This window comes from Dromiciops gliroides, chromosome 2 (assembly GCF_019393635.1).
Source record: "Dromiciops gliroides isolate mDroGli1 chromosome 2, mDroGli1.pri, whole genome shotgun sequence".
NCBI classification, from domain to species: Eukaryota; Metazoa; Chordata; class Mammalia; order Microbiotheria; family Microbiotheriidae; genus Dromiciops; species Dromiciops gliroides.
The window spans coordinates 106,884,658-106,899,105 of record NC_057862.1 but is presented as its reverse complement, the minus strand read 5'-3'; the positions used below and the strand labels follow the sequence as shown (position 1 = coordinate 106,899,105).

The following is a 14,448-nucleotide window of genomic DNA, read 5'->3' as shown; positions in this document are numbered from 1 at the left end:
TATTGCTAGATGCTGATGAGAAGGAAGACAAAGAAAGAAGGGTCCCTATTGTCAGAAAGTTTGAAGTTCAATAGGGGAGTTAATATGTAAACAACTGTACAGGGCAGAATAGATGTCATATAAGAGAAACATAGAGGGAAAGGAGTTTATTCACATATTTTTGTTACATATTCTTTACTCTCTGGTAATCATAGATTCCATTCAATGCAACTCAATTAAACAAACAAAAAAAATCAATTAAGCACTTTCTCTGTTCAGAGCACTGAGTAGGGCCCTGGAAGAAATTTTTAAAAATAGTTTAAATAAGTCAAGAGTCCTGCCTACAGGAATCTTCCAGTCTACCAGAAGGACAACAGCCCAACCTGGAGATCTGCTTTGGACTTTTTTTTTTGTTTGCTTTTTATTACCAACGGTTAATAATTCAATAGTATGAAGGTGTAGCTGAACATTTATTCAAAATGCATTGAACTGTTCTTTCTTCACCAGGTTCACTCAAACATTATCCTTTGGTTTATGGTCTGAAGAATCCAAATAGCCTAAGCCTGTAGGTGGTGTGAATGCCTTAACATCTATGAAGAAGGCAAAGATATTCTTTTTACTGTGCAGAAGAATCTCATGTATTTTATCCTCAGAGATTTCTTCTCCTGAAATAGCATTTCAATCCAGGGAGCTTGTGAGCTGTTGGTTTACCCTTCAAAAGTCCCTCATTTTCAGGTGTTGTGGCCTGTATAAATAATTGCAATAAATATGCTTTAATAATTCGTTTGGATCCATTTAGCATATAATCATGTCATTAAACCCAAATTAAATGTCTTACCCAAGATCCTAATGTAGGTTATTAACCCCCCCCCCCCCCAAAATTTAGAATTCCCCTCCCAATTAAAAACCCTTTCATGCAATAATTGTAATAATAATTGTACCAGCCCACTTACAGGTCTCTCTCATCATCCTGAACATGTCTCTCATCTTGGCATGGAAGGAAACCTTTGTGTTGGCAGACTATTAGTGAAGCGTGTGGTAGTTAACACTAATTAATTCATGTTGGTCTCTTCACAATCTAATGAAACAAAAATTAAGCCTGAACTTTTTTCAATGATTTCATACTTTCCAAATGAGACACCTAATGGAAATTTTGTAGTGGACATGTCAACTCCTCAAATCCCACAACTCTGTGATTTCTTTAAGCTTTCAAAGTAGGAAAGCCATGCCTGTGGTACAAACAACAAACATGACAATGCTTATATAATTTTTTTTTAAATTGATAAAAAAAGGTTTCTTGCCACAGAAGAGTTTTTCTCCTATTGAAAATTTGTGCTGCAGATTCTTAGAAGTGGACCGAGTTTCCTTGAAGAGCCAAGCACTTGCATATGTATATTTTTCTCTAAAAACTGACACTTGGGCAGAAATGAAAACAATGGGATGTTACAGTATTATGGCCTTGAGAATTTTAAAACATCAGGTCTTTATTATCAAACAAAAAGAAAATAGGAACAATTATCTAAGTAATTCAGGTAGATGCTTGGCTCCTCTGATGACACAGAAAATTGTGGAAAAAACTGTTTAGTCAATGTCCCGATAGAAGTACTGGGAAATCTGCCTGGATTTTCCAATTGGTTTTATAAAGGGAAATCCCGGATTCAAATTGGTTATGTCAAAACAAATGAAAGCTTTAAATTTAGGAACCAGCTCACTGATTATGATCTAATGCCATAGCCTCCTGTCTCCTTGACTCAGTACTCTCTCCTACCAATCCACTCAGTATGCCAGATGGATTTTTCCATGGCAACTCTTTGATTGTATCACTTTCTTTCTACAAAAACTTCAACAATTTCCTATCATCCCTACAATAAAAAAAATTGAAATGCATTCAAACATCTCCACATCTGGATTCTAACCTACTTTTTAAGTTTCTTCTCTAGGTGTGTCCTCTATTTTGGCCAAGATGAACTACTTCTTAATATTTTCAGATCATTTTTATGTTGTTATTCCCCTTCTCACCAAGTAGAATATGACTCCCTACACCTCCCATTTCTTCACCTGCTGAAATCTTACTTACCCTAAAAAAACCTAACGCAAATATTACCTTCTCCATGATGCCTTCTTGGATTCCTCAGTTAGGAAGGATTTTTCTCTCTTCTGAACTATTGTAGGGCTGGGTCCTTACCCAACCAACCTAACAGAGATTTTAGAGTGGAGAAAGAATTAGCAACATAAATTCCATCTCCCAGGACACTAAATACACTTGTTGCTAGAGTGGTGCACATCTCTAATCCTATAATCCTAGCTATTAGGAGGCTGAGGCCTTCTAGAAAGTCCTTGAAGTGGGGGGCTACCAGGTCACCAAAGGAGGAGAAAACTGGGCCCAGGTTAGAAATAGAGGAGGTCAAAGTTACTATGTCTGCCAGAGTGAAAGCTGGTCTGTGAGTAGACTCTGTGATTCCAGTTTGGTTGAGAATGACTCAGTCTTAAAAAAAAAATAAAAACAAGCAAAACTCTCTTTGGCATAGATTTTTATTTTTGGTGAGGCAATTGGGGTTAAGTGACTTGCCCAGGGTCACACAGCTAGTAAATGTCAAATGTCTGAGGCTGGAATTGAACTCGGATCCTCCTGAATCCAAGGCCAGTGCTCTATCCACTGTGCCACCTAGCTGCCCCTCTTGGCGTAGATTCTTAAATGGAATTTAAATTCTCTTAGAATGCTAATAATCTTGTCCTTTGTATTGTAGTTATTTCTGTTCCCTATTAGATTGTAAGCTTTCAGAGAGCTTTTTTATATATCCCTCAGCGCTTAGCCTAGGATCTTGCACATAGTAGGTGCTCAGTGACTATTTGTCAAATGAATGAAGAACAACCCTAGGCTCTGTGATCTATAATCAGGTCACCCAGTTACTGCTCTTCACATGCCAACCAAACTACACCGTATGTTCCAGCTACTGGTGAGGAGCCGCCCCAGTTTTCCTGAACACATGTGAGGAGTCAAACAGGTTGTGTTTCAAGCTCATATCTAATTTGGGAAATATGCCTGATTCACTGTCACACATCGTAATGAGATGCCCCAGACTGGAGAAGCTATGAGCAACACACCCAAGGGAAACTAGTTATACTCATAGAAGCATTGAAATTGGGGATTAGAGATGTCCTATTCATAGAACCTTTTTTATGCGGGAGGGGGCAGCATGAGGAAGCTGCATGATTTTTCAGCAATGTTATTTCTAATGTCCCAAACCTAGCAGAGACATTCTAGAAAAAGAGGAGGAATCAGAAATAGGAATTTCACTTCTCAGGTGACTTAAGCAACTACCTAAGGAATTCACAGCAAGAGGCAACCTAGGGCTAACAATAGCACCTTTTAGTCAGTGTTTAAAAAATTTTTTTTGGAGGCACTTTCATTTTCCTTCCCCCTCATGACATATGCACATGCAGACAGGGAAGGTATCATTATTCCCACTTGATTGCTAAAGATAAAAACTTTTGCTTAGATAGCTCTGTGTAGCTGTCATATGTATGGTCTCATTTCATCCTCATAATAACCCTTGGAGACCATAATATCACAGGTATAGAGCTGCAAAGGACCTTGGGATCGCTCTCCATTTACATATGAGGAAACTGAGGCCCAGGAAGATTAAATGATCTGCTCAACATCATATAGGGAGTGGTAGGATTTAAATCCAGTGACTCTGACTACAGAAACTTTTCACTGTACTTTCTGAAAGTAATGGTATTCTGTTTTTTTTTTTTCTTCACATGGGGCAATTGACATTCTAAGGAATAAAAAGACTTATCTATGGCCATACAACTCGATAGTGGTAGAGTCAAGACTTCTAAGACCTTTCTTAGCTCTTTCCATAAGATCACATGGCTTCTCTGAATAGAGTGGGCTGAGTCTATTGGATTTTTTCTTCCTTTGATTTCTCCCAGTCTACTCCCAGTTACTTTATAGCTTTTCTGCCCCCATGCAAATATCAAATCTTTGGCAAAGAAATTGCTTGTGAATTGCCAACTAGAAAGAGAATTAATCCCCTCCTCACCCAATCAGAGAAAACTGCTTATGTTTTCAAGTTTGCAACAGGGTCCTTCCTCTGAGCAGACTCAGATTGGCCCAACTTAGTTTACTAAATAATAAATCCCAGCATTTTCACAGTCTTTGAATTAGAAATCCTTGCTCCAATACATTTTTATCAAGGTGTTCTGTGTCTCTCTGGGGAAAGCAATCCTGACCCAAGCTTGCTTTTCTTCTCTCCTTTGAGGGTGTAAACTCCTTTTCTAAATGGATTAAGACTTTGGAGAAATTGATCCAACTCAGAGTCTACCAGTCCCAAGGGCATTTTTCTTTTCCTTTAATGATAATAAGGATTGTGATTACTCCTGAGACAGATAGTCCTCTGCATACAGGGCTTCCAGTTAAGAGAATGATCCAGCTATAAAACCACTATTCTCTGATCCCTGTGCTAGGCACTTTGGGGGGACAAGAGAAGAAGAAATGGAATGTAACTTTAAATTCCTTTAGGAGCTCACAGCCTAGTTGGGATAGACAAGGCTTAAATACATAAAACAACACAAGCTAGCATGTTATCAAGGGCATCAACTGTGTTTTATGAACTCAAAGTTCTAAAGACTTCAAAGAAAAAGAGAGGGTTTAGGACTGGACTCATCAAGGAAGACTTCTTCATGACCTCATTTTCCATGCTTTTGCATTATTTATTTAGTCATTCATCAAGTAATCCAGTTATTTTAAAATGTGTTACATGGTTAAATATTTGTGTACAAAATATATGTGCATATACATACACACATACATACACATATATGTATATATGTATGTATATGTATATATATATATTCCCCCACCCCTACAGTCTGCAAAATCAAGAAACGTAGGGACTATATCTTACCATTTTTCTTTGTGCTTTCTCTAGTGCTTTGCAGTGTCCTGTATATAACAGATGCTTAAACCCTGAAGTGGAGGGTCTAGTCATCATCTACCTCTTTTGACTCCCTCATTTGAAAGGATATAATGAAAGAGCATGATGCTGAAGAGGGATTACATTTATTTTGTTTGGCCCCAAGTGGCTGAATTGGGAAAAAAAATAAGTAGATGTTGCCAAGGGGCAAATTTAAGCTTCCTATCAGGAAAAATGTTCTAACAATTAGAGCAATTAAAAAATGGATGGTGATTCTACATGAAATAGTGGGTTTCCTGTCATTGAAGGACTTCAGGCAGAGGCTGGATGGCCTATTACTGAGGGGATTTTTTTTTCCCCCAAGGATGGGTTGGATGCTATGGCTTGTGATATCCCTTCCACTATGGACTACTATGTTTCTGCTTCTGTGATGTCCCAGAGGAAGAAGCAATCATACAGTCACAGCATTTCAGAGAAAGAAGGTATCGTAGCCACTATAGTTCAATACATGCCCAAAAAGGAATCCTCTCTAAAATCCACCAATCCAGTCTTTGCCTGAAGACTTCCAGGGGAATAGAGCCAGGGGTGCCCTATCCTGCTCATTGGGGCTGGCAAATACCAATTATTAAATATTCAGTGAGCATTTAAACTTTAGAAATTGGCAAATATATCAAATTAGGGATGGATTTATTATTTTTTTCCTTTTTTACAAATTATCTGGACTTAAGGAAGTGATAGAGAAAAAGATTTAACCTAAAAGTGTGATCATGCATACATCTTCCCCAGAGCATCAATTGTTAAATATTTGCCAACAGCACTGGGTAGAACCCATCTCTAATGAGATAATGACCTCCATTTTTGAGAGTTATAGTTATCATGAAGCTTTTCCTGAAATCAACCCCAAATGTGCTTTTATAGCATCCACTCATTGCTGCTAACTCTGTGCTCTGGGGGCAAAGAACAGTCTATTTCTTTTTTTCACAAAACATCCTTTGAAGTATGTGAAGATAGCTATCCTCCTAGCATCCAATCTTTCTTATCCCTTCCCTCCACCCAGTCTTCATCTCCAGACTAAAACTCTAGTTCCTTGAACTGGTCCTCATATAGCATGGGGCTCATATAACTTTACCTTTCTGGTTGCCTTAATCCAGGCATTCAATTTATCGATGTTCTTCCTAAACTAATGGATAGTTTAGGAAAGTTTTGGTCTTCTAAATCTTAAATGAAATTTTATCGTTATTGTCATTTAGACATTTTTAGTAGTGTCCTAGTTTTTGGGGGGTTTTCTTGGTAAAGTAACTGGAGTGGTTTGCCTTCTCCTTCTCCAGCTTGTTTTATAAATGCTAAAACTGAGGCAAGCAAGATTAAATAACTTGCCCAGGGTTACACAGCTAGTAAAATCTGAAGCCAGATTTGAACTCAGGCCTTCCTGACTCCAGACCTGGCACTCTATCCACTATGCCACCTACCTGCCTTAAATTTAGTTTAGATCAGGGGCAGCTAGGTGGCACAGTGGATAAAGCACCAGCCCTGGATTGAGGAGGACCTGAGTCCAAATTTGGCCTTAGACAGACACTTGACATTTACTAGCTGTGTGACCCTGGGCAAGTCACTTGACCCTCATTGCCCTGCAAAAAACCCCCAAAATCAACCAAAACCCCCCAAAATTTAGTTTAGATCTTCTTAAATGAGACCCCAAAATGTTCAACGACTCCCCAAAGGCATTTATTGGCAAAACTGGGTCTCCTAAAAGCTATCACCTACATAATCTCATTTTATTTTCACAGCGACTCTTTTAGGTAAGTCATTAATCTATTCCTATTACATTTTACTGGAATTCCAACCCTAACCTCCAGCATCCAGGTTAATTGTTGCTTTTGCCAAACCATGAAGTTAGCATAGTTGAAATGGAAACTTCACAGTTTAATGGTCCAAATGGTGATATACATGGAATTTTCAAACTGTAATATGTTACTTACCCTGGTGTTCCAACAGAAGGCAAGCACGATTACCAGGCACTCTACTAGCTTCTCAGCAACTGAAAACAGCTTTTACTGGGCATGAGGATAAATGGAAGGAGACTGTTTTATCTCTGTCCAATAGAACAGAGGCAGTGGGATTTCAAAAGAAAGTATGGCTACCTTGTGACAAGGGGGAGTGCATCCAAATTAGCCTTTGGCCTAGGAATAGAGCCTGGGAAATGGGAATACAGACCTCGAAATAAAAAAAAATGCAGCAATTAAAAGGATCTTGTTGTACATGCAACTCAATTCAACTCACTCAACCTTAATTAAGCACCCACTTTGTGAAAGGCACTATGCTTGGCTGGGGATATCAAGTCAATGATGAAATCCAGCCTCTAGGAGTGTCCATTATACTAGGAAAATAAAACTTGTATACTTACAAGTTACAAGGTCATTTGAGGATGGATAAAGCTGGCACCAACAACTCTGGGGAGGGAAGTCAACAGTACTTGAAAATAAATCAGCAATTGGGGGATGATAGAAAGTGAGGACATCAAGAATGATCGCTGAGAAAAAGGACTTTGGATTTAGCAGCTGAGAATGGTAGTAATCTTTGAGGAGGCTTCAGGATATGGAGGGTTTTGAATGTCAGTCTTAGAAGACCAGATTATTCTATACAGATGTAGAGCCATTGAAGTTTATTTGTTTATGTTTCAAAGTGTGGAGATGATCTGATGTCTCAAAGAGAGAAAGGACAAGAGGTGAAGGAACCCCATTTGACATGGAGAGAGAAGACTATCGTCAATACTGTCCAGTATCCTTCAGTATTACAAACAATTCAGGTCCCTCAACTTAAATTTAGTTTCTTTCTGTTTAGATGTTTTATGTGGGTACCCGGTCTTGTTCAACTATCTCCACTGTTCTTGTTGTATTCTATTTGTTTTCTGAAGATAATGAATGAATGGGTGCTGTTACTATTAATTAAATTAATTAATTATCATCTGTATTAATTAATTAATTAGATCATCCTTGAAAATGTTTGCTTTTTTTATACATGGGCTTCTAATTTACCTTTTCAATATTACATGTTGTGGACAAAAGAACCATCTTAGTCTAAATGGTGGTTCAATAAAGTATTTCTCTAGACAAATATCAATATCAATATCTATCTATCTATCCAACTATCTACTCTCAGCTCTCTGATTAAACGTATTTTCTTATGGAAATCGCATCATCTGGTATTCACAGAATACTTCATGGAAATCTTCACAGAAACCAGTGTTTCCTTATAACTTCATCCTTAAGAATGGGATCTAAGGGAGAGACTCTTACGAAAAAGGTCTGCAGTCATTGTATGGTTTAAACACAGCCAGGCTGCCTGGCCCCATCTCTCACTGAGGTGGCCTTCCTTGTGACAGTCCTGACTAGCATCTCTCTCATTTCAGCTTTTATCATCTGAGTCTGACACTGCCTTGGGGAGTGAGTTATTGCCTGTAGGCATGTGCAGATTTGCCTGGAGATAATTCAGATAAGGTGAAGAGACATCCCTTTTTTCAGCAGCTTGCATATCCCTGGATCAGGGAAACTCTAACTCTCTAATACTTTAAAAAAAAAAAAAGAAAAGAAAAGAAAAAGAAAAAAATTACTGTTGCTTCTTTCTTAACCAGTTTGACTGAGAAGACACCCCTTGTGGTGTTTCAGAAAAGCATCCTGGTTTTCTGGGTCTACCGTCTCTTGTGATAAGTTTGTGTCTGCTCTACATATGTCCTCTTCTGCCTGGCAGTCCTATCCCTCCTTTTAGATCCATGATGCCTGGAATTTTTTCATGTTAGAAACTTCTGTCTCCTGTAATTGTAAGTAACTATGCAGCATTTAACATTTTCCAAAGCATGGTACAGATATGATCTCTTCTGATTCTCAAAGCAGCCCTGAGAGTTAGGTACTCCTACTAAGCTTTACTAATTGTCACTTCTCTTGCCTGTGACATCAGATATGGGAAATCAATAAGATATGCCTCCATATTAACTTTATCATAAAACTAGTGTCTGAGTCTGGATGTGAACTCTGGTCTTTTAAAATACTAGTCTAGTATCCTGGATTTCAGTAAGGCATTTGAAAAGTCGTTTATGCTATCTTGGGGGGAAATAGAGAGATGTATTCTAAAAGACAGTGTAATGTAATAGATTTAGAATTGATTGAATAACTAGACTCCAAAATAGTGATTAATAGATCAATGTCAACTTGTATGTTAATACTTTTTAACTCTGTCCACAAACATTAATTATTTTTGACTCGATGTGTGCTTGTATCTTCCATTATTTTCTAATCATTAATCCACTCTCAGAGATATATATTGACTTGTAGTAATAGTAGCCATCACATTTTTTCTTTTTCTCAATTATTTTTTCACCTTATTTATTCTGAATACAACAGGCATCTATTGCTATTATTATTATAGCCATTACATAGCTGTAGTCAGCCTGTGTATTTTCCTAGTTCTGTTTTCTTTATTCTTCATACCATATATATCTTTTTATTTCTGTTTTCTTAATATTCATTATTTCTTAGGGTCTCAAGTTATTCTATTACATACTTATACCTAATTTGCTTAGCTACTCCATAGTTGTCAGACAACTAGGTTAACTGCTGTGTTTCTGTTTTAAGTAAAATTGTTTATTCAAAGATGAACATGTGGATATGCTACCAGGGGAAGTGAATCATATACATTTCAATATTTCTGTAATAAATGAAATGAGAAGACACAAAGATGACTCACAGGCAAGCTCACATTCCACAGAGTGGAAAATGAGAGAAGTGGAAGAGATCATTTTGTTTTATATTCAAAAGCGACAAGAAAAATGATTTCATGGAACAGTAGATTATAGTCCACTGTGGTGGTTACAACGAGAGTAAATATAGAGGGAGGACAGAACCTTTCTTATGGCAGAGAAACAGGGTAAAAGCTACCAACTCTGCCCAATTTCTCTTGTCTTTGGTTCCAGGGTGAGATCCCTAGGAATGGATTTTCTAACCTCAAGTGAGATAGTAGGCTGGAGATAGAGAAAGGCAACAAAGCAGAAAGAAGCAGAAAGAAAGAAGTTTAAAAAGCTGGTTATAGTATAGAACTAAAATATCCAAGAGACCTTTTTCTCTACTGCAGAAAGGAGGAGGGCTCCCTATAAACTACTGAAGGTAGAATATGTCTTTTTGTTTTGTTTTGTTTTGTTTGTTTTTGTTTTTGTTTTTGTTTTGTTTTCTTTTTTTATGGGGCAATGAGGGCTAAGTGATTTTCCCAGGGTCACACAGCTAGTGAGTGTCAAGTGTCTGAAGCTGGATTTGAACTCAGGTCCCCCTGAATTCAGGGCTGGTGCTTTATCCACTGCGCCACCTAGCTGTTCCCCTCTGAAGGTAGAATGTGTCAGCAGAGAACTGAAAGAAACATACAATGAACATGTAGATAGGAAGGACAAGTAAATGGCAGCTGTGAGCAAAGACTAGCCTGACAGTGAGGCACAGCAATTTAAAGCTTGGTGACTTCCACGTGACCAGCAGCAGACATCAATGACTGTACAATTCTGCAAGTGTCAGCATTAGTTGTGGAGAAGAGTTTCAACTATAGAATGGTGGGTTGCTATGATTATACATTAAAGGTGAAAGCAGAAGGGGATGGCAGGGAATGAGATGGATAGATAGGACTATGGAAGCAGTGATCATGAGCTTAGATAAACTTCAGGAGAAAGTGGAGGAGAGAAGAGCCTGGCATGCTGTGGTCCATGGGGTCATGAAGTGTCAGACATGAACAACAGACACTTTCAAGTTTATCAGTGTCTTTTCTAAAATGTCACTTCGAAATGTTCTCTTAGATGGGTAGAGAACAGTGGAACTATCACCTCCCTAGTCCTACATACCATGGTCCTCATTGTATCTGATCTTATGGCTTCTAGATCACTTATTGACCTTGGAGTTAGAGCACATGGCTATTGTTCCGAATTCTGTATTTGAGAAGTTGGCTCTTGAACCTGAGCATATGCTCTAAGCACAAATGTCATCTTTATGCTTTTTGGGATTCAGCAAAGTTTTCTAGCCTGTCAAGATCTTTTGGAATACTGACCATCATCCAGTATTTTAGCTATCCTTTCTGGCTTCTGTTAGCTGCATATCTGATAATTGTGCCATTATGCATTTATTTGTTTCATTAATCAAAATGTTAAAAACTATCAGGCCAGCGCAGTGGATAGAGCACCAGCCCTGGAGTCAGGAGGACCTGAGTTCAAATCCAGCCTCAGACACTTAACACTTACTAGCTGTGTGACCCTGGGCAAGTCACTTAACCCCAATTGCCTCACTAAAAAAAAAACACCAACCAACCAAACAAACAAACAAACAAAACATCAGGCCAAACTTTGTTCCCTTTGGCACTCCACCAGAGAACTTCACTATTGATATGCAATCACTAATGACTCTTTGGGTCCAGTTGTCTGATCAATTCAGAAAGGAAGAAGGAGAGGGAAACAAGTATTTATTAAGTATCTACTATATTCTAGGCATTTCTAGGTGTTTTACATATATTATATAATTTGATCCTCAAAATAACCCTGGGAGGTAAGAATTATTATTATCTCCATTTTAAAGTTGAGTAAATTGAGGCAGACAGAGGTGTAAGTGACTTGCCTTAGTGTCTGAGGTTGGATTTGAACTTGGTTCTCCTTAAAAGCAGACCCTTTGCTATATCTAGATAAGTACAACCCAGTGTCCATCTAATCATACTATTTTCTAGTCCACATATCTCCATCTTTTCAAATAGTATAACATGAAATACTTTGCAGAATGTTTTGATAAAATCTAAGTAAACTACATCTACAACATTTTGTTTATACATTTAGAAACCCTTTAAAAATAAAAAGTTATTCAGGTATGACTTGCTTTTCATTGAATAAATCCTTGTTCTTTGATATAACTCCTTTTTTGTTTTAAACGTTTATTAGCCATCCTTTTTTATAATACATTCTAGAATTTTGTCAGGAATCAAAGCCAAGTGAGTTTAAATTTGATTGGAAGAAATTCTAATTAGAAGGAAAAAAAAGAGATAACAAGGGACTGTATATAAATATAAGAGGTATTACTCAAAGTGTTAATGTAAACTGTTGACTTTGAAAATATGAAATAAAAAAAGATCCTGGATTTTATGAATATATTTTAGAGTGAGAAAACTCACTGAAGTGAAGCAGAAAGTCCACTAAAATATCTTCATTCAACAAATTTTTAATTTGCTTGTTAAGTAGAAATATATATATATATTTTATAAGCACAGGGCAACACTGATTTAGAGGATAAGCATTATTGAACTGGTTGAAGATGATAAACAGTTTAACTGCATAAAATAATTAAAAGCATTTGGTGGGGATGGTGTTTGGGGGTATATAGCACATTCAGGGAGGACCAGTCCCTCTGATGTGAGAGCTTACCAAACCCTTTTCAGGGCTTCTCATCTACCTTTGATGCCTGCCTTCATCCACCTTTTACCTCTGGCTCCAAAAAGTTGTAGCATGCACAGTGGCCATACCCTAGTGAAATGTCCTGGCAGATAGGCTAAACCTGGTTGAGGGGAACAAACAGGTTTCAAACCTGCTGGTGAGTTAATAGGATGTCTACACCCTCAAACATGTGAAGACTTTGCCTGGTGGAATGGGCAGATGAGAACAATTTATTCCAGTTGTCATGAAGGCAGCTGAAGCATGTACCATGGAGTGCTTAGAACTTGGTCAAACATTGAAGATGACAAGGTCATCCCCTGCATCCCAGGTCACTGGCAGTCATCTTGACTTTTTCTTCTCGCTGGATTTCATTGACTCAGGAAAAGAAAGTGAGGCTGACAACTGTGCAACTCTGCCTAACGTAAATCCAATTCCTGCTCAAGTCAAGACATCACCCATGATGTCATTGGTCCTTTTGAAAAACAATAACAAAAGCTATTGATGGGGAAATGAACCAACAGATAACTCTTCCTGAAGCTCACTTAAACTACGTTATGCCAAGTATTTCTATAGATAAAACTGGAAAGAAGTCAAGAAAGACATGAAAAGCATATATAATAGTCTGTTCTCATCAATATTAATAGCAAAACAATGGCATTTGGACTTGACCACCCCAAGACCATTCTCTTCTTTCTGAATTTAGCGAACAATTGGAATATTCATTAAATACACTATGTCAAGACTTAAGGTACAATGACACTTATTAACAAGTTGTGAAGAGTGGTCCAGTCCTGAGGACTGAACTAAATCCATAGACAAGAAATTCATATCAGAGGTGATGCAATTTGAAAGGCATATGGAGTTTGATTTTGCAAAAATTGAAAAAAAAATAAAAGGAAGAGATCAACTGCTTAAAATGACCAAGATGATAACAGTAACTATTGATCTATTGATGAATATGTCTAATTTATCACCTCTATGAAATATATATATATATATATATATATATATATATATATATATATATATATATATTGGCGGGGCAATGGGGGTTAAATGACTTGCCCAGGGTCACACAGCTAGTAAGTGTCAAGTGTCTGAGGCTGGATTTGAACTCAGGGCCTCCTGAATCCAAGGCTGGTGCTTTATCCACTGTGCCACCTAGCTGCCCCTCTCTATGAAATCTTTATGAAACTAGTCTTTATGTAGTTTAAGAATATCTTTAATGAAAATAAAGGAACTTTTATAGTCAGAGAAGCTGGGTTCAACTTGCTACAAGTGTCTTCTTGATCAAGTTACTTAAGCTTTTGGGACCTCACTTTTCTTTTATAAAGTTAAGGAGTTGGACTAGGTGACCTTTGATGTCCTTTTCTCTTCTAAATCTATTATTTTTGGAGAATAGGAGAAGGGAAAAGGAAATATTTTACAAATCATTTTACAGTAATCTATAGTGATATCATTGAAAAAGAAGTATAGAGAATAAAATTTGACTCAATAGAGCAATGCTTAACCTTAAAGTCTCTCCTTCAACAAGGATTCTCATGCACATATGTTATTAAAGAAGATGCTACATCAGATATAAACATGGAGATAACTTTATTTAATGATCTACTGAGTATCAGTATCAAACAATGTTTCAATAATGGAAAGTATATTTTCAGTATAGGTATAGATATTGTCCTTGGGCAGTTAAGAGTCACAGTAGATAGAGTGTAAGGTCTAAAGTCTGAAAGACTCATCTTTGTGAGTTCAAACCAGCCTCAGACACTTACTAGCTGTGTGACCCTGGACAAGTAACTTAATCCTGTTTGTGTCAATTCTTCTTCTGTAAAATGGACAAGGGAAGGAAATGGCAAATCACTCTACTATCTTTGCCAAGAAAATCCCAAATAGGGTCACAAAGAATCAGATATAACTGAAAAGGATTGAACAACAACAACATAGATATTGTCCATTACAGACGGCAAACAATCCTGCAAAGAATTACTATCAATGGATGTGTCTTATTGATGTTCCTGTTTATGGAGAAAACTACTGCTTTCAACTAGACTAAGAACACTAGGGTATCTTTAAAATATTTAAAAATTTGTCAAGTAACAATTTTTAAAA

The 14,448-nt window shown here is 37.4% G+C and overlaps 1 long non-coding RNA gene across 1 annotated transcript; it reads right to left on the bottom strand.

Annotated features, from left to right (window-relative positions):
* Window positions 1-247: 247 nt before the first annotated feature.
* Window positions 248-2,183, bottom strand: LOC122739863. Its single transcript, XR_006354685.1, has 3 exons — window positions 2,084-2,183; window positions 933-1,057; window positions 248-724 (listed from the first exon to the last, which is right to left on the bottom strand). It is a non-coding gene; the product is annotated as an uncharacterized LOC122739863 (long non-coding RNA).
* Between the last annotated feature and the right edge of the window lie 12,265 nt (window positions 2,184-14,448).